General features: G+C 38.7%; 1 long non-coding RNA gene across 1 annotated transcript in view; it reads left to right on the top strand.

The window, feature by feature from the left end:
• Window positions 1-19680: 19680 nt before the first annotated feature.
• The window catches only part of LOC107584239 (uncharacterized), a 26216-nt gene continuing 25008 nt past the window's right edge, over window positions 19681-20888 (top strand). The window contains exon 1 of the long non-coding RNA XR_001609114.1: window positions 19681-19737. This is a non-coding gene — a long non-coding RNA (uncharacterized lncRNA). The remainder of the gene's footprint in view (window positions 19738-20888) is intronic.

Raw genomic sequence — 20888 nt, forward strand, 5'->3', positions numbered from 1 at the left:
CTAGAAATCAGTGGTTAAGTCGTATTTACAACACTGTTCCAGAACCTGATCCTGTTTCCTGATCCTGGGAGAGTAGACTACAATGCCGGCTGTTCTGACTCACAGACTGTAAGTACGTTTTCATTTTAAGGATTTGCCACTGATGATTCAAACGCGAGTTTTGGGCAGTGTAGAGTAGCATTTGTTGTTTGCCATTTCTCAGATCACAAATGCAGACATGGTTTTATGTTTACACGGCGCAATGCAACGCGTAAAAAGACAGTATAAGTCATTATAATCAGTAATTATGTCCCTACTGGATGCAACAAATGCCTCGTTTATAATGGGTTTCAGTTTAGCTAATGTTCGCGTTAGTTATGAATCCATCGTGCAATTGAAAATAATACATTATGCTGAGCAGGGATGGGCACATTTGAAATGGCACATTTTAAATAAAATGCACTTACCTCCGTGAAATGAAGGAGACGTCAAAGTGGCACAACTCAAAAAGTGGCGCTCAAGCTGGCAGATGTCACTTGAGTAATCTGATTGGTTGATCAACTTTACCTTAAGCCCCTCCCTTGTTGACCCAGGAACGCGTCTAACTCGGCAGAATCAGGACGTGCGCACGTACGCACAATCTTCCCTGACTGGGATTTATAAAGAGATTTTTGCGCAGGTTCTGGCATATGCATGGTTTTATAAATCTGAAAACTTTTGTGTGTACGCAAAATCTAGCTTTTGTGTGTACGTACACTTTTAGGATGAAATCTATGGAGAGTTTTATAAATGAGGCCCCAGAGCCTTCAGCTGCTCTGCCCCACGTCTTTGGAACTCTCCCTCCATACATCCATCAACTGGACTCTAGATTAGCATACCCTGTACAACTTTCTCTATATCCATCTTGATTTTATGGTCTTAATATTTAATTAGTTTAATACCTTGTTTTTAATTCATACTTAATTGTATTACTGATAACTTGTTGGGCTTGTATTAATGTTTTTTCTATTTTTGTTTTGTATGGTGTCCTTGGGTGTTTTGAAAGGTGCCACCAAATAAAATGTATTATTATTATTAGTATTATTATTATTATTAATATATTATTAATACGTCTCTACTATCCTGTCAAAATAATAACTCACTTCAGCAGCAGCACGACCCACTCCTGCTTCTGCATAGACTCCAGCCTTCGGAAGTCTGTGTCCTGGTTTGTCTTCGAAGGATTTTCCACACTGAGCATATTTGCCCTTTGTGCTAGTATCTGCTGGTCTGTCAAATGTGTCAATGATGTTTATGGTGTCCAGTAAATCAACATTGACTGATGCAAGTTGGATATTTGTTTTTTTTGTCGTTTCCTTTTTGATTTTCCATGTTTCTTTTTTGAGTAACGACTTATTTATGCCACTTGAAACATTGAAATCAATGGGGTGTCGCCCTCCCCATAGTCGTTTGGTATAAATTATATCACATTTGTCATCTGCAGATATAAGAGAAATTAGTTTATTTGAGTATTTTGACATGATGAAGATACATATTTGTAAAATTGTTAATATAACATGACAGTGGGTTGTTTCAAATCACAGAAATCTATTCACCTACATGGATAATACTTTTTGTGAATACTAAATATGATTCCAATATTTTATGATAGAGTATGCAATATTTTATGGTCTGTATGAACTTTACATTTTTCTTTAAATTTACCTATTTTATTTGCAGTTTATTAAGATAAGGGCTTGTTTAGTTCAGGCATTATAAGGAACAGCATTTCTCTTTAGTAAAAAATGAAATGTAGCATTTTTTCAATGTTTAATCTATAATTAATAAAGTAATTAATATAATTATTAAAATTCTCTCACCATGTGTGTCACATGCACGATGTGTCATTATACAAGCACAATGAGTAAAAGGAGACAAGTTTGAAAATCTGGTTCGAATTTAATCCAGCAACACAGAAGTTGGTTCTTCATATAGTGGTTCAGATACTATAGATACTACAGATACTATAGTGGTTTCACATTTTTGTCCTCTGTGTTTTGAGGAGGAGTCTTCAGTCATTAACCTTTCATTTCTTCATGACCACAGATGAACCTGAACCTCACCTCAACACATTTATTGAATGGCAATATGATTTTAAATTGGACTTTTCATTTGAACATCTAAAATATTCTGGGAATATCTGGGAAATAATATGTAACATTAAAAGTTATTGGGGACACAGTAATCCAATGTACCAACAGAATGACTATTAAACCTATATTTCAAGGTAATAAAAAAAAGGGAAAACATTTACATAGTTGCTTTGAGTGAAAAAGGCAACCTTATGAATCAAGTCCAAACTCCATGTGGTGAAGATAAAAAGCTGTTATTCCATTGGGCTTACAGAATCAGATGTTCTTTTATATCTACACAAAGGGAGTGGCAGGACATGAGTAATTCAAGTGTGAAAAAACAGCTAAGGAATTTTAGTTGAAAAGTAAAGAAAAGCAATAAAAGAAGATTGCTCAAGAAATACGAATGCTGTAAATTGGAGGGATTCTGTCATCTGACCAATCTGAAGGATTCATGTGATATTGTTGAGGAGCCTCAACAAAAAGCGAGGTAAATCGCCAACGAATGGTGTTTTCACACCAAACGCAAACTGATTGATCACCTTCTGCTAAGCCGACCAGCAATGCATTTTTCCTCAGATATGTATCTTGCATATGGATTTGACATCGTCTGTGGCTCAACAGCATTAAATTAGGATGAATAAAGTTTGGTTCTACACCAGAAACACAAACTATGTATAATGCTTACAAGAATTAATCTTAAAAAATAAAGAGTTACAATTACCATCAAGCATTTGAAAATGTATGTAATTATTAATGTTTTTGTTGTTGCTTAAAACCCACTTTAAATCATTATTGTGTGCTTATAATAACTTCCGATTAAAGTGTATTTTTAATCTATAATATACAAAGAGTGTGCATGTCTGCCTATTTTATAATGGGAACACGACACATGCTTATCATTTGTCATAAAAATCCTTTATTGTTATAAAAATACCATAAGCTGCATAAATCACATACAGAAAATATATTATCATAATTGTCTATTTTCTTTCATATTTCATGTATAGAAAAATGTTTCTCTAATTTTTCTTTCATACGTAATTTTTTTTTCATACAGGAGGTATGATCACATGATTGACAGATCGAAAGTGAATGCGCTCTGACTCATAACACTCGCATGGAAGAAAACGGACAGTGCTCTTCAGATCACATTCAGTGGAGAATTAATAGAAATAACGATCATGAGAATAAATCTGTTTTCAGATACCAATGATAACAAGAACTCAGAATCCTCTTCTCTTTCAGAATACTCTTGTCCGTGTTTGTTTACACTGTCACAGCACCACCAATCTCTCCTTTCTGTGCAACAGCAGCTGCTCGTCCCGTATTGTTGAAATCGATACACAGGACGAAAAAAATCCTTGCTTTTTTGCACCGCGAATGATCACGCCTCGTGTGAATAGCCCCATGGGTATCTACTGTTTAGATTCAAAAGCGTCGAATTTTCGTGTTCAGTGTGAAAAAGCCTTTACTGTATTATCAACACAAGAAAGACACAAATTAATTAACAAACACTTTAATAACAAAAAGATAAAAGTACACACATAACTACTAAATTAATAAATTGAACTGTCATGGATGCATTCCTTGTATGTTATGCTACAGAAGACATTTAGTAAGTGCCAAAGCCACTAGAAGCAAAAATCATTAAAAAAAAATGGCTTCCCACTGCTCCGGGTGTGTGTTCACTGCTGTGTGTGTGCACTTTGCATGGGTTAAATGTAGAGGACTAATTCCAAGTATGGGTCACCATACTTGGCCACATGTCATGTCACGTCACTTTCATTTTTGTCACTTTCACCTAAGGGAAATACCTGTAAATGGCGCATCACGCACATGGGGTTATCTGACGGAGAGACGCAAAGCAGTTTAAAGCAGAGTCCTGTACGTGTCCTGTTTGGTAAATGTGCACCAGCAGTACTTAACAGAACACTCGACCCGTTATCCAACAGCAGCACTAATTTAATTCTGTACCAGACCAGAACCGTTTGACATAATAAAGACCGTGAGTCGTGACCCAAACCGCACCCGCATTAAATCTATTACATCAGGTAGGCAAAATTATTTATTTTCTCATGAAACCAAACCAATCAAACCAAAATTAGGCATTCTAAGTTGGTGCTTTGAAGAAAAAGAGACGCGCAGCGCAACGTGATAATTAACGGAAAAAAAGACGAGAACGCGCATCCTTTCTGAAAACAATATAAAACTTTAGCCTAGCATCTTGTGATCACTCTGCCAGGCTTTCGGACATCTAATTTTTCTTTCATACGTAATTTTTTTTTTCATACAGGAGGTATGATCACATGATTGACAGATCGAAAGTGAATGCGCTCTGACTCATAACACTCGCATGGAAGAAAACGGACAGTGCTCTTCAGATCACATTCAGTGGAGAATTAATAGAAATAACGATCATGAGAATAAATCTGTTTTCAGATACCAATGATAACAAGAACTCAGAATCCTCTTCTCTTTCAGAATACTCTTGTCCGTGTTTGTTTACTGTCACAGCACCACCAATCTCTCCCTTCTGTGCAACAGCAGCTGCTCGTCCCGTATTGTTGAAATCGATACACAGGACGAAAAAAATCCTTGCTTTTTTGCACCGCGAATGATCACGCCTCGTGTGAATAGCCCCATGGGTATCTACTGTTTAGATTCAAAAGCGTCGAATTTTCGTGTTCAGTGTGAAAAAGCCTTTACTGTATTATCAACACAAGAAAGACACAAATTAATTAACAAACACTTTAATAACAAAAAGATAACTGTCACAGCACCACCAATCTCTCCTTTCTGTGCAACAGCAGCTGCTCGTCCCGTATTGTTGAAATCGATACACAGGACGAAAAAAATCCTTGCTTTTTTGCACCGCGAATGATCACGCCTCGTGTGAATAGCCCCATGGGTATCTATTGTTTAGATTCAAAAGCGTCGAATTTTCGTGTTCAGTGTGAAAAGGCCTTTACTGTATTATCAACACAAGAAAGACACAAATTAATTAACAAACACTTTAATAACAAAAAGATAAAAGTACACACATAACTACTAAATTAATAAATTGAACTGTCATGGATGCATTCCTTGTATGTTATGCTACAGAAGACATTTAGTAAGTGCCAAAGCCACTAGAAGCAAAAATCATTAAAAAAAAATGGCTTCCCACTGCTCCGGGTGTGTGTTCACTGCTGTGTGTGTGCACTTTGCATGGGTTAAATGTAGAGGACTAATTCCAAGTATGGGTCACCATACTTGGCCACATGTCATGTCACGTCACTTTCATTTTTGTCACTTTCACCTAAGGGAAATACCTGTAAATGGCGCATCACGCACATGGGGTTATCTGACGGAGAGACGCAAAGCAGTTTAAAGCAGAGTCCTGTACGTGTCCTGTTTGGTAAATGTGCACCAGCAGTACTTAACAGAACACTCGACCCGTTATCCAACAGCAGCACTAATTTAATTCTGTACCAGACCAGAACCGTTTGACATAATAAAGACCGTGAGTCGTGACCCAAACCGCACCCGCATTAAATCTATTACATCAGGTAGGCAAAATTATTTATTTTCTCATGAAACCAAACCAATCAAACCAAAATTAGGCATTCTAAGTTGGTGCTTTGAAGAAAAAGAGACGCGCAGCGCAACGTGATAATTAACGGAAAAAAAGACGAGAACGCGCATCCTTTCTGAAAACAATATAAAACTTTAGCCTAGCATCTTGTGATCACTCTGCCAGGCTTTCGGACATATAGGCTAAATCACATCGTACACGCGCTTATAATTCTTCATAAATGAAAATAACTTATTCAAATATGAGCCTTTACTGTTAAATGTGATTGTCGTTATTATTGATTGTTTATTATTTCATTAGTCCCAGTTATGATTTATGCTCAGTTGTTCATGGAAAAGTGAGCAAGACACGACAGTTACAATATCAGGATTATGGTTAAATACGAAAAAAGACATCTAACCATCATAACCAAATTAGGCTACATTTATTGTCATATTAAATATCTCAATACACATCATTAGATATGACATTAAGCACAACTTGTGAAGATTTATTTAGTAAAAAGGCTTGACTGCTTAATTTTGGCATATATTTCTATACTTTTACAAACGCTAGATGTTTGCCTCACTAAGGCTATGTTAAGTCTTTAATATAAAAACTAAATAAAAAATGTGTTCACAAAATAAAAACTAAACTAAAACTAACAACAATATTAATGAAACTAATACAAATTTAACTGAATTTTATAGCAAATTTGAAAAACGAAATTAAAGTAAAACTAATTTAAAAATTAAAAACTATAATAACCTTGCGGCTAATGCTAACGCTTCCGGTTTGGCAGTACGTGGGAAAGGAGACCAGAAGCCATTCTTTTTTTATGAATGTCAATGGAGGAGAGGCTTCACTACGCTGAATAAACAACTTTTTAGTGGAAACAGCTTATCATTTAATGAATCGACAGCCTATCAGCTAATCTTCAACATGTTTTACACTAAACAATGTTTTTGAGTTGAACTATTTTTAGAGTTTATCATGAAAAAAATGCTGTTTTATAAGGCAAGGCAAGTCTGACTGAAATTCAGTGATGTCAAGGCTGTATTGTGATTGGTTATAAAGGCACATGTGATCCATTACGCTTTCTCCAACAGTAAGTAATAGACCCTCATCTCCCCATAGTAAGATCTCTGGTAAGAGCTGTGCAGTAAACATCACTCCCCTGACATCAAGAGGCGCACAGGGCTGTGTTCCAGACCATTTTTTATGCCCTTCACTCGCAAACTGTGTTTTTGAACAAATTATTTGAGTCAATGATTCAGTGGCCCATTCATAAAGACAATCACAAGCTTAGTTTCTAAACGAATCAGCCGTTTTGAATGAATGAGTCAATGGATCACTCATTAAGATGGAGACTTGTTGCCACCTACTGGCGGCTTTAGTGTCATATTTATTTATCCATGACAGGCTTAAACCAACCAAGGTGCCATCTCAAAAACACACTCTGCAAAATATGGTAATTATCACTATCAAAAAAAAAAGACATTTTGTGTCAATATTGCACACCCCTAAAATAACCAAGCATCTAGTTGTCCTAGATTTTTTTTTATTATATTGTAGTTTGTATGGTTAATATTAATGTAATTGTGAGCAAACTAGGGTTTAACAAAAGGTAATTCGGCCCACACAAGGGGACATTTTCTCCGATCCGGCCCTCAACCTTAAATGAGTTTGACACCCCTGCCTTAACCCATCTCTTTTAGAGAACTACACACTGGTTTCCCTTCTTCCTTTCATTGCAAAAACACTTGAACGAGCTGTGTTCGACCAAGTCTCTGCCTTTCTCACACAGAACAACCTCCTCGACAGCAACCAGTCTGGTTTCAGAAGTGGACATTCAACCGAGACTGCCTTGCTCTCAGTTGTTGAAGCCCTAAGACTGGCAAGAGCGGATTCAAAATCTTCAATACTTATCATGCTGGATCTGTCCACTGCTTTTGACACGGTTAACCACAAGATCATCCTGTCAACCCTATTGGCAAATGGCATCTCAGGAACCGCACTCCAGTGGTTTGAGCCTTACCTCCCAGATAGGTCTTTCAAGGTATCTGGGAGAGGTGAGGTGTCCAGGTCACAACATCTAACTACTGGGGTGCCTCAGGGTTCAGTTCTTGGACCACTTCTCTTCTCTGTCTACATAGCATCACTAGGTTCTGTCATTCAGAAACATGGCTTTTCATATCACTGCTATACTGATGATACTCAACTCTACCGCTCATTCCATCCTGATGATCCGATGATAGCTGCTCGCATCTCAGCTTGTCTAACTGACATTTCTTGCTGGATGGAGGACCATCACCTTCAACTGAACCTTGCCAAGACAGAACTGATTGTGGTTCCATCAAAACCATTGTTTCATTACAATTTCACCATCCAGTTAAGCACATCAACCATAACTCCTTAAAAAACAGCCAGAAACCTATTTATGGGTTACACTTTATTTCGATAGTCCACTTTAGGCATTCCATTAACTATAAGTAACTTTGCAACTACATGTCTACTAACTCAGAGTAGACTGTTAGGGTAGGTTTAGGGTTAGTAGAATAAGTTGACAAAGAAAGTGTTAGAAGATATTAAGCAGACAGTCTACTAATACTCTACTAACTGCTAGTTGACATGTAGCTACAAAGTTACTTACTGTTAATAGAATGTCTAAAGTGGACTATCGAAATAAAGTGTTACCGAGTTATGATTGATGATCAGCTGACATTCTCAGACCACATTGCTAAAACTGCCCGGTCCTGCAGATTTGCTTTATTCAACATCAAGAAGATCAGGCCCTTTCTTTCGGAACATGCTTCACAACTCCTTGTTCAAGCTATCTGTCCAGGCTGGACTATTGCAATGCTCTCTTAGAGAGTGTCACGGTCAAAGATTTGTTGTTAATTTGTGGGTATTGTGTGTATGTGTGTATATATTAATTTGGTTCCTTTTTCTCCCGAGGTTGAGCTCCGCCCACACACAGCTGCAGCTTGTTGAGTAAGGACGCTCTGGACTGAATATAAGGCGGAAGTTGCACTTGTGTGGAGAGCCTCTTCCTGCCCCATCGCGGGTCCGCCACAGTGACTTCCATGCTCTTTGAGATTGACTCGCACTTGTTGAGAAGCTACTGCCGTCCAGCCATCGACGTTGGAGAGCATCCAGTGAGCTTTGTGCGCGTCTTGCTGTCTAGCATTGCTGATAAGCGGTGTTTTCTCTCTCTTTGTGTTTTCTTTAATGTTTCTGTTGATCTGTGTTTTGTTTGTTTACTGAATACCTATTGAGGTATTTTTCTTTAGTTTAACTGATTATTACATCTGCCGTTGGTTAACTAGCATGACTCGCAAGCTGTTTGACCCTTAATTAGTGGTTAAAATTGATCTCCTGTCTTGCGCATCCTTTTTATGTTGCTTAACCCCTTCTTGAACGAGTCTTTTAAAAGTGGGGTTCATAACAAGAGAGAGAGTAAAGGGGACTATGTCACAAATTTGATTTATGACTGTCATAAAAATTCCACCCCCACCAACCCTCCCTCCCTAACTAGACACCTGTTTGGACACCTGTTCATGTACAACCCCCACCTGTCTAACTGGACATCTGTTTGTCCACCCAACCGATCCAAAGGAATTTTGACCATTCTCTTTTTTTTCAAGCGGGTCATTGAAACTGTTCAAAAACTATGTGCTTTAAACTTTGAAACGTTGTATCGATTGGTAAATGGGATCAAGGGAAGTTATTACCTTTTTTTTCACACACATTTCAAGAAATCCATCAAAAACATTCACTGTATAGAAACAATGTAATGACTGTTTTACCAGAAAACAGTAAAACAAGTCAAGACGACCATTTAAGTGTTTACAATTTCAGGAAAGGTAGAGTTTGACAAAGTTAAATAAAATAAAAAGTCGACCGTCTTACGGTGATCTAAAACAAAGAAAAAGATACGTTCGTTAAAACAACAGCATATGATAGTTGTCAAAATCTTGTAACATTACAATTTTAAAAAGGTTTGTTACTGATACAAAGTTAAATAAAATAAAAAAAGAGCTGAGCATGTTACGCTGATCTAAAACAAAAAGTACCAGATACGTTCATTAAAACAACAGCATACGGTAGTTGTCAAAATCTTGTAGTCTAAAATTACAATTAAAAAAAAAAAGGTAGAGATTGTTATACAAGTTAGAAAATAAAAAGAGTCGAGCATTTTACGCTGTTCCGGCACACACATCCTCACTCGCCGCTGCACAAACTAGGAATGAAGTTACGTCCGGGCCGGTTAAACCACACCCCACTACTCGCCCCTAACACCATAATGAGAGACAAACGCAAAGATTTAAATGTATGGTAAAAGAATTAAACAAAATAACGAGTTGTAAATAATAATGAGTAAAAAGTGTTGTTTTTAATAAATCGACATTTCTTAATTTATAAAAATATTCTACCTGTTTTAACATTATACCACACTTTTTTCCCTTAAAAAATTAGGTTATACAACTTTTCTTCTAAACAATCACATATAAACCACAGGAAAATGTTTTTTATTTTAGTTTATTTAGTTATTCAAACTTAATTCAGTTATTCCTTTAATCAATCTTTTATTTAAAGGGGTCATATGATGCTTTTTTAAAGATCATTATTTTGTGTATTTGGTGTAACAGAATATAGCAAATACTTAAACTAATAAGGTTTCATAGGGTCATGTTACAACGTGCCCCTCAGTTGTTACAATGTACGGGGGCATGTTGCCCCCTATGGCGCATGTTGTCACTTTTCACTTACATTTTTTGATGGTAAATAAAGAAAAACGTATACACTGTAATTATGAAACAAAGCAACATATACGTGCAAACACAAACATGCAAACGCAAACAAACAAATAAAAACATAAATGCAAACACAAACAAACATGCAAACACAAACAAACATGTAAACACAAACATACATGCAAACACAAACAAACATGCAAACATAAACACAAACATACACACAAACTAAAAACAAACATACATGCAAACACAAACGCAAACATAAATGCAAAAACAAACATGCAAATGCAAACACAAACAGACATGCAAACACAAACAAACATGTAAACACAAACATACATGCAAACACAAGCACAAACATACACGCAAACATAAATGCAAACACAAACAGACATGCAAACATACTGTAAACGCAAACACAAACAAACATGTAAACACAAACATGCACGCTAAATCTACATGATGATGGAAAACAGTATGATTAAACAATGATGTAACTTTTGTTTTAACAAATAAGTTAAGTTTGTATATTTTTAGATCTTTCACACCTAAAACCATGATGAGGATTAGAAGTTGTCAAATTATCCTATGATGAATGCAAAGCGCTTACAGAGATTTTTCTTTATGAATTAGACCTAAAATAGACTAAAAATTAGCTGTCGTAAAAAAGTCTCATCTTTACAACAGTGTAAGGTCTCTGTCTTGTGAAACAGACCCCATAAGCTGTGCATTCCCCACGTGAATTATGGAACCGAAATATTACAGAAGGATCTAAAGATCTCCCCCCTATCAGCCATCATGAGGTATAAACTAATCACCCCCAGCACATGACTCCAATAGTCCGGGTGATTTCCTGTCAGTCTTGTCTCATCCACTCAGAGGAGTGATGACGAACTAATCCAATCATGAGATAACACAGAGATCTTTTGTATCAGGACTGAAAAGTTATTTTACCACATATAGATACCTCGTGATGTCTTGTGATCGCACAATGTATGGAACTCTTATATCCAACAGGAAAAGGATGAGTAAATTAACTGATGCCCTCAGGCCTTTTATCCTTTTAATTTTCCTTTTAGCAGATAAAGCATTTAATATGTGTAAGATATGTGAAGTTTAGTGTTGAATGAAAACTGGTGATAATTGCAAAGCATTGAAATGAGTGAAAAGCTGTTCTTTTTAACAGTGTGTATTGTATGACACTTTATAGAAGTATTAGAAGTGTCTGCTTTTGAAGAAATTGATAGCAAAATTTTGGAAGAAATAGTACAGCACCTTAAATTGTCAACATGCTATCTTGACACACTTCCCACATATTTTTTCACTATTAACAAACTCTTCGCAGAGATATTTCCCCACATGATAAATTGAAACATCAGATTAATGTATGCACACTCCGCCTTGTAACAGCATCTGATTGGAAGATTGCGTCGTGGGGCGGACCAAAATCGGGCTTGCTTAAAGGTCCCATGACATGCTGCTTTTTGGATGCTTTTATATTGACCTAAGTGGTCCCTAGTACTGTATCTGAAGTCTCTTTCCCGAAATTCAGCCTTCGTGCAGAATTTCAGCCACTACGAGCCAGTCCCAAAATGAGCTTTCCTTAGGATGTGCCATTTCTGTGTCTGTAGTTTTAAATGCTAATGAGGAGGAGAGAGGCGGGGCAAGGTGGAGGGTGGGTGTGTGGCCTTAAACAGCTTGCGGCCACGGTACCATGCGCTAATGTTGACAGTAGATGGCTCGTAGACACGCAGTCATTCAAGCTTTTCAGTTTGACCCAGAATCTGATCCAGATGGAGAAGCACCGGATGAAGAAGTTGCTACAGCAGGACGTCTCCGAATGGTTAGTTTAAAATATTGTGTCTGGATACGGTACTTTAGTTGGTTTGTTTATGTATGCTGTTACAGTTATTATCATGTAGCTAATGCTAGTCTACCTTGTTGGCTTTTCATGTTGCTCTGATTTGCTGTCGTATATATATATATATATATATATATATATATATATATATAGCAAGTACAAACAAAGCTTCTATCTGCTGAACTGGTGCCGAGCTAATTTTAAGCAGTAAACATAAGCCAAGTCTCTGCTTTATGAATTTTCTCCGGTTGCAAGTAAAAAGAACTGTAGCAAATATCTTGCTAAAACTTTGGGCTTTCCTCAGAACTCCCGTTAACATAATTTCCCTGAACCTTTGTGTGTGTGTGTGTGTGTTTTAGCTTAGTTTAATGTAATCCAGAATAGCCAATAAATTATTGTTTCATTTATAAAGAATCATTGTCTTGGTTTTGTTATTTTAAGCCACAATAAATTAGCAGTTTTTCCTCTAAATGAGTTAACAGCGTTTCTGCAGAATGTTAGGTGAGCAGGCTGTTCTTCGCTTTAATTGGGGCATTCAGAACACATCAGATTTATTTTCAAATACAAATGTGTGAGTAGATCACATCATGACTAATACTCATTTAACTAATTCTACTATGTCAAACAAAATAATGTCCTCTTAATTAAGAAGCATTGCACCATATTTGTGATCATTAAAATGCGTATCTCATATTAACAGGGAGTACAGTATGATCCTGATTACTTTTAAATGTGTTCTTTTGATGACACGCCAAGGAAGGTCAGCTCCTCCATAATAGTAGGTTATCTCTTGGCCTTCAGAAATATTTTTAATTGCAAACAAACAGAGGTGTGGATTGTCATTCACCTCTATTTTCAACATTTTCGCATTAGGTTTCTTGTCATCATTTACTAGTCTACCCAGTGAACCATCATCATGTGATGCATCGATGCTGGAAAAAAAAAAGTTTTTCTTTAAAGAGTTATGTGTTTTAACTTAGTTTAATGTAATCCAGAATAGCCAATAAATTGTTTCATTTATAAAGAATCATTGTCTTGGTTTTGTGTTTTTAAGCCACAATAAATTAGCAGTTTTTCCTCTAAATGAGTTAACAGCGTTTCTGCAGAATGTTAGGTGAGCAGGCTATTCTTCGCTTTAATTGGGGCATTCAGAACACATCAGATTTATTTTCAAATACAAATGTGTGAGTAGATCACATCATGACTAATACTCATTTAACTAATTCTACTATGTCAAACAAAATATGTCCTCTTAATTAAGAAGCATTGCACCATATTTGTGATCATTAAAATGCGTATCTCATATTAACAGGGAGTACAGTATGATCCTGATTACTTTTAAATGTGTTCTTTTGATGACACGCCAAGGAAGGTCAGCTCCTCCATAATAGTAGGTTATCTCTTGGCCTTCAGAAATATTTTTAATTGCAAACAAACAGAGGTGTGGATTGTCATTCACCTCTATTTTCAACATTTTCGCATTAGGTTTCTTGTCATCATTTACTAGTCTACCCAGTGAACCATCATCATGTGATGCATCGATGCTGGAAAAAAAAAAGTTTTTCTTTAAAGAGTTATATAACATTTACACACCTCATAGACTAAGCAATGACAATGACTTTACTGCAGTGATATATTTTTTTATTGCAGTTCTTTTAACCTTAACTAATGCAGTGTGTAGCCATTTATTTCTTAAAAGATCAAGCAAAAGGTTAGTAATAAAAACACACTACAGGTAATAGACTAAGTGATAATAAAACACGTCTTTTGCACTTACACTGCAGACATAATGCACAAATCTACTCTGACAAATCAGATTTTGAATGGGTTTGTCGGGTCTCGGGTCTGATCACCTGTCTCGTGTGTTGCACATGGCTTGTTTTGACAGCTCGCCACGTGAGCATGTCAGCATGATCGTTGTCCCCGCCCTCCTTGTTTCACACCTGGTTCTGTTCATCTCATTAGCTTCCCCTTATATCTCCTCTTGTTTCTCTGTCTGTTGTCAGATTGTTGTGATTATTCCCTTGCTCTGACTGTCCGTGTATTATCGCTCACCAGTTCTGTCTTGTCTCGTCCAGGCTCCAGTGCTCGTAGCAGTCTGTTTAATTGTTCCGCACCTCTCTGTGCATTCAGGAACCGTGGGCTACCTCCGGCATCCGCCTACCCTGGGACTCCGCGGTCTCGTTGTTGGGCTTCTCAGCCTCTCGCTCGGATTAGCGAGCTGCCCCTCCGGCTCCATCTCCTCTGCCGCTGTTGCGGCTTGTTCCAGCCACTGCTCTCCACCCATCGGTGTGGTGGGTTGAACCCGCACTTGAATCCAGCCTCGTTTTCCGTGACAGGGTTAAATACCCAAACAGAAAAAAAGTAACATAGAAACTGACCAAAAGCACTTCCTTTATAATCAAAGCTGGATTATTAAATGGGTTCTGACAAACTTAATTGCCTCTGATTAGCCATTGCATTTAGGTGATCAGCAAACATGTCTGTGGTTGGCTACAATACTCAATGCTGCAAAAACCTTTTATAAATAGAAACCTTTGACAGTCTTGACAGACTGCAAACAAATACACACAGGACCATTTGAAAGCTCTTAGTATCAAATAGGTAACGAAGTAGCAGTACTTTTGACAACAATAACCCACATAGTTCATTAATGAAATTTGATTTTGGTTGTCATATCTAGATGCACTTCAAGTATATTGTACTTACCAATAATCTTTTCCATTATGTTTAAAATAATACGTGAATGGATTTGAGATTTGATTAAACTTGTTTTCTTCACACAGAGCTCCGTGGTACTCGATTATGAAGGAAATTCCCAATGAAATATTTTGCAAAAACACAATGTCCTGTTTAAAAAATACAAATAAAAAAGGTTGATAAAACACGAAGGCTAGCAACCAATTAACCATGGAAAATTATTATAAAGAATGGCTTTACAAGGCTTAAAGGGTTAGTTCACCCAAAAATGAAAATTAGCCCATTATTTACTTATCCTAGGTGTATATGACTTCCTTCTTTCAGACGAATGCAATCGGAGTTATATTAAAAATTGTTCTGGCTCCTTCAAGCTTTATAATGCAATGGGCGTTCCAATGGATGTTTCTCTTCATCAGTCCAAAACAAGTCCAATAAAGTGCATCCATCCATAATAAAAAGTGCCTCACACGGCTCCTGGGGGTGAACAAAGGCCTCCTGTAGCGAATCGATGTGTTTTTTAAAGAAAAATATCCATATTTAAAACATAATATAGCTTGTGCTGACAGTTGTACACGGAGGCCACTCCGGGCGGATGACATAGGACGTCGGAGTTACATATCGAAGACGCGCAGTGGAGAGATCAAAACAAAACAATAGTCACGAATTAGAAGTACAAAACGCGGATTTGTAAAGAGAAATGTCGGAGGATTTCGATATAAGCCAAGAGGAGACTGGTTGTCTCTCTGGTTGTGACCAGTAGTCACATGGACTATTTTACTGATGTCCTTACTACGTTTCTGGACCTTGATCGTCATGGTACCCTTGCTGTCTATGGGAGGGTCAAAGAGCTCTCGGAATGCATCAAAAATATCTTAATTTGTGTTCCAAATTGCAGCAGCTACAGTTCTTACTAGAACCAGGAAGTATGACCATATTAGCCCGAAGAATGGCATCTACGCTAATATTAGTCTGTTTCTCTGTTTCTATTCCGAGGTCACCGTTGCCACCAGATCCAGTCTGTATCCAGATCAGATGGTCACTGCAGTCACCCGGATCCAGTACGTATTCAGACCAGATGGTGGATCAGCACCTAGAAAGGACCTCTAAAGCCCTGAAAGACAGCGGAGACCAGGACAACTAGATGAGCCCCAGATACAGATCCCCAGTAAAGACCTTGTCTCAGACGACCACAGGAACCAGATGAGTCCTCTGCACAATCTGACTTTGCTGCAGCCTGAAATTGAACTGCTGGTTTTGTCTGGCCAGAGGAGAACTGCCCCCCCCGACTGAGCCTGGTTTCTCCCAAGGTTTTTTCTCCATTCTGTCACCGATGGAGTTTTGGTTCCTTGCCGCTGTCGCCTCTGGCTTGCTTAGTTGGGGACACTTCATTTCCAGCGATATCGTTGACTTGATTGCAAATGATTGCAAAGATACTATTTAAACTGAACTGAGCTGGATGAGGACATCACTGAATTCAATGATGAACTGCCTTTAACTGAAAAATTAGTGTTTACTATTGTCATTTTGCATTAATGACACACTATTTTCCTAATTAATGCTGTTCAGTTGCTTTGACACAGTCTGTATTGTTAAAAGCGCTATATAAATAAAGGTGACTTGACTTGACTTGACTTCCGAAGATGAACAAAGGTCTTACGGGTTTGGAACGACTTGAGGGTGAGTAATTAATGACAGAATTTTCATTTTTGGGTGAACTATCCCTTTAAAACAGTGGAGTAGATTGTATGTTTTTATATTTTAGGTGTATTATTATTATTGTTTATGTGTTGTATTTAAGTTTTTCACGACCCTTGCAGCATCCGATCAAGTTTCACATGCTCAAAGTGTAGTGTGACCGCGGCTTAAGACTAAAAACTTAATAGGGGGCATTATTTGGAGTCAGAAAACAACATAATTGCTCCCAGAATTACGAGGACATTGAAGTGTCCTTATGAACCAAGTGTCCCTGTAATGCTGGTGAGTAACCTGACAGTTTGTACTCATAAACCATATATTCAAGAACACAGAAACACACATAGACATAGACACTTGCACACAGACAGACGCACGCACACACACACACACACATACAGACACAAACAAACACTCAAGGCTTGTGCACACCAGGACGATTATCGGCGACGTTTAATGCCTCATGACTAAACAAAGGGTGCCAATGTGAGTGTGCACACCGGTGCGCAAAACGCCAGGCGTAAAAGCGTAATTAAAAAAAACACGCCTCGGACTTGTTTTTTTTGGTTTGACGCACCACGTTAAAAACTGACCGACCAATGAGATTGGCACTTTTGTTCACGTGCCCGGAGCTGCTGAAGTTACAGTAAAACACGACTCTGTGTGTCGCTCAAGCACAAAACAGTCTTGCCGAGCACACATTGATACCTAACGACGAAGAGGATGTAAGTAGACGAAGAAGAAGCATAGAGGCAAGATGAATGTAGAGATGCTGGTCTCATTGGTGTCTGAACACAGAGAGTGACAGACAAACGTGACAGTGACTACAAAAATCTCGAGAAGAGGGAGTTGTTATGGAGAGTAATTGCAGATCAACTAGGATTCGATGTGTACCGGGGTATTTTTCATTAAGCGCCATCTAATGTCAGGGAGTGAATTTGCACGTTCACTCGGCTCATCGCCAGTGAAAATCGATTGGGTATGAACTAAGCGGCAGCTTCCCGCTCTCTCTTGTGAAGCCAACACGGAAGTGACTTCAACTGTAATTTGTCAACTGGCCACTAGAGGCTGGCTGCAAAAGGGAGTCCCATAGACTCCCCATGTTAAAATGCCCAACTTTACAGCTGAAAAAAACATGTTTACAGCCTGGTTCAAAAAAAGATTTTGGTCTATATAGCTAAATTAGGGGGGCGAATTTTTTTTTACAACTCATCCGTTTAAATTATATTAAGCCTTAAAGTTCTGCATAATTAAGGGCGTCGCCACTTGAGTGACAGGTGGATTGCCGTTGCCGACACTGCTGTCGAGCTAGGTGGGCATGGCTTCAGCAACCAGCTCCCAACTTTTTGCCCATTTTCGATTATCCGGGAGTGACGTGCGGTGACGTGCTGCCAAGATGGCGACAGCCCGCTTTGAGCTTCAAAAACTTTGAGCTTCAAAAACGATCTTCAGAAAACTACAGGTGACGTCACGGACACTACGTCCATGTTTTTATACAGTCTATGGTATGAATACACAAGATGCGTCAAAAAACGCTGGTGATAAGCATGCGAAAATCGTCCCGGTGTGCACGTGGCTTCACTCACACACAGACAGACCGACACACAGATTTTGTCTGTCTGTGTGCGAGTGTTTGTGTAAGCATAACAATCACCATATTGACTTACGTAAAGACTTACATTATAGATATGTTAAAATGGTCAAAGTGTGGATGTGGAATTCACAGCCCACACTTAAATACGGCATGCTGGCAGAGGACATCATGATGTCCACAAACATTCTCCTTTCTGGAAACAAGTACTATAAAGTAGCACACCTATTCAACTACATGAACATAGGTATGGAACATTTTTTGCCATTCAGGACACCTACTGCATAGGAGCAATAAAGGACATGTGGGAGGAGAAGACATCTGCAGCCATTCAACGTCTGAAGACTAAAGATGGTGTTGTCATTTTAGATATGTTCCATGGCTTTTTAAAAAATGGAGTAAACCAGGCAATATCCTCATGCACTGTGTACAGGTTTGTTGTGTAGATATATATATATATATATATTTATGTGTGTGTGTGTGTGTGTGTGTGTGTGTGCGTGTACTCTATGAATTGTCAGCAGTTCTTTTCTCCATTCAAAGATCAAACGACTATATAATCGCTATAAAGACAAAGGAATTGTTCACTTGTGGAACATATGGCATGGGGCAAAGAATTTAGCCAAGAGTATTGCTGTGGTAATTTGTCATTCTTAAATCTTTTGGTTCATCGTGTAAGGAAAATGTCCAGGATGGAGGGGAGAGGGGCACCGATGATCTTTGCAGCTGTGTTCACTGTCTGCTGGAGGGTCTTGTGGTCTGCTTCTCTACAGTTCCCATATCAGACAGTGATGCAGCTGGTCAGCACGCTCTCAATGGTTCCTCTGTAGAATGTGGTAAGGATAGGTGGAGGGAGACTTGCTCTTTACAGCCGGCGGAGAAAGTGTAGGCACTGTTGTTCCTTCTTGGAGAGTGACATGGTGTTGGTGGTCCAGGTGAGATCCTCTGTGTTGTGCACCCCCAGGAATTTAGTGCTGCTGACTCTCTCCACAGTCAAGCTGTCGATGGTCAGTGGGGAGTGGTCAATGGAGTTTCTCCACAAACTGAGAAATGATGCAGTCCATAACAACCTCCTTTGTCTTCCCCACATTGAGGGACAAGTTGTTAGTGCCACACCATTCAGCCATCTGTGCCACTTCCTCTCTGTAGTGCGTTTCATCGTTGTTGCTGATGAGACCTACCACTGTTGTGTCACAAGTGAACTTGATCATGTGGTTGGAGCTGAACTTGGCAGTGCAGTCGTGGGTCAGCAGCGTGAAGAGCAACGGGCTGAGCACACAGCCTTGTGGGGCACCTGTGCTCAGTGTGGTAGTGCTCGAGGTGTTATGGCCGACACGAACTGACTGAGGTCTTCTGGTTAGAAAGTCCAGGATCCAATTACAGAGGTAATTGTTAAAGCCCAGCAGGTTTAGTTTATTAATGAGCTGTTGTGGGATTATTGTGTTGAATGCTGAGCTGAAGTTGATGAACAGCATTCTAACATAGGAGTCTTTATTTTCTAGGTGGGTAAGAGGTCTTCCTTATATCGGCTGGAGACAGTCAGTGTGCCTGGTCATTGGGAGGTGTGGGCAGTTTTTTGTGCAGGTGTGTCATTCTGCATTTCAAACTGTGAATAAAAGTGGTCGAGTGCATCTGGGAGGGATGTGTCATCCTCACAGGCCTGTGACGGGGGCTTGTAGTCAGTGATGGTCTGAATGGCTCGCCACAGGCTCTGTGTGTCTCTGCTGTCTGTGAAGTGATTGTTGATTTTTTGAGCATATGACCGTTTCGCATTTTTGATGCCACAGGACAGATTGGCTCTTGCTGTTTTGAGGGCTGCTTTGTCTCCTGATCTGAATGCTTCATCTCTGGTCTTTAGCAGCCCACGAACCTCAGCTTTCATTCACGGCTTCTGGTTGGCACGTGTGGTGATGGTCTTGGTGACTGTCTCATCATCCATGCACTTTTTGATATAAGCACTCACAGTTTCATTGTACTCCTGCAGGTCAGTGTGGTTGTTGTAGGTGGCCACCTCTTTAAAAATGTTCCAGTCTGTGCACTGAAAGCAGTCCTGTAGTGTTGAGGTAGCATCATCTGGCCAAATTGTGATTAGTTTTTGAACCGGTTTGGCGAGTTTCAGAAGTGGATTATATGCTGGGATTAGCAAAACAGAGATGTGATCTGAGTACCCAAGGTGGGGGCGGGGTTCAGCCTTGTACGCATTCTTTGTTGTTTTACACAAAGTCCAGTGTATTGTTTACCCTTGTTGGTAAGTTCACATGTTGGTAGAACTTTGGCAAAACTATCTTTAAGTTTGCATGGTTGAAGTCACCGGCTATGATAAAAAAGCCATTGGGGTTATTTGTTTGTTGTTCGCCGATGGCACTGTACAGTTATGTTATGTCAAAGTGAAACACTTAAGAATATATATATATATATAAATACACTGAATAAAATTATAAACGCAACACTTTTGTTTTTGCCCCCATTTGTCATGAGCTGAACTCAAAGATCTAAGACTTTTTCTATGTACACAAAAGGCCTATTTCTCTCAAATATTGTTCACAAATCTGTCTAAATCTGTGTTAGTGAGCACTTCTCCTTTGCCGAGATAATCCATCCACCTCACAGGTGTGGCATATCAAGATGCTGATTAGAC

This window comes from Sinocyclocheilus grahami, unplaced genomic scaffold (assembly GCF_001515645.1).
Source record: "Sinocyclocheilus grahami isolate Dianchi unplaced genomic scaffold, SAMN03320097.WGS_v1.1 scaffold57.1, whole genome shotgun sequence".
Classification (NCBI taxonomy): domain Eukaryota; kingdom Metazoa; phylum Chordata; class Actinopteri; order Cypriniformes; family Cyprinidae; genus Sinocyclocheilus; species Sinocyclocheilus grahami.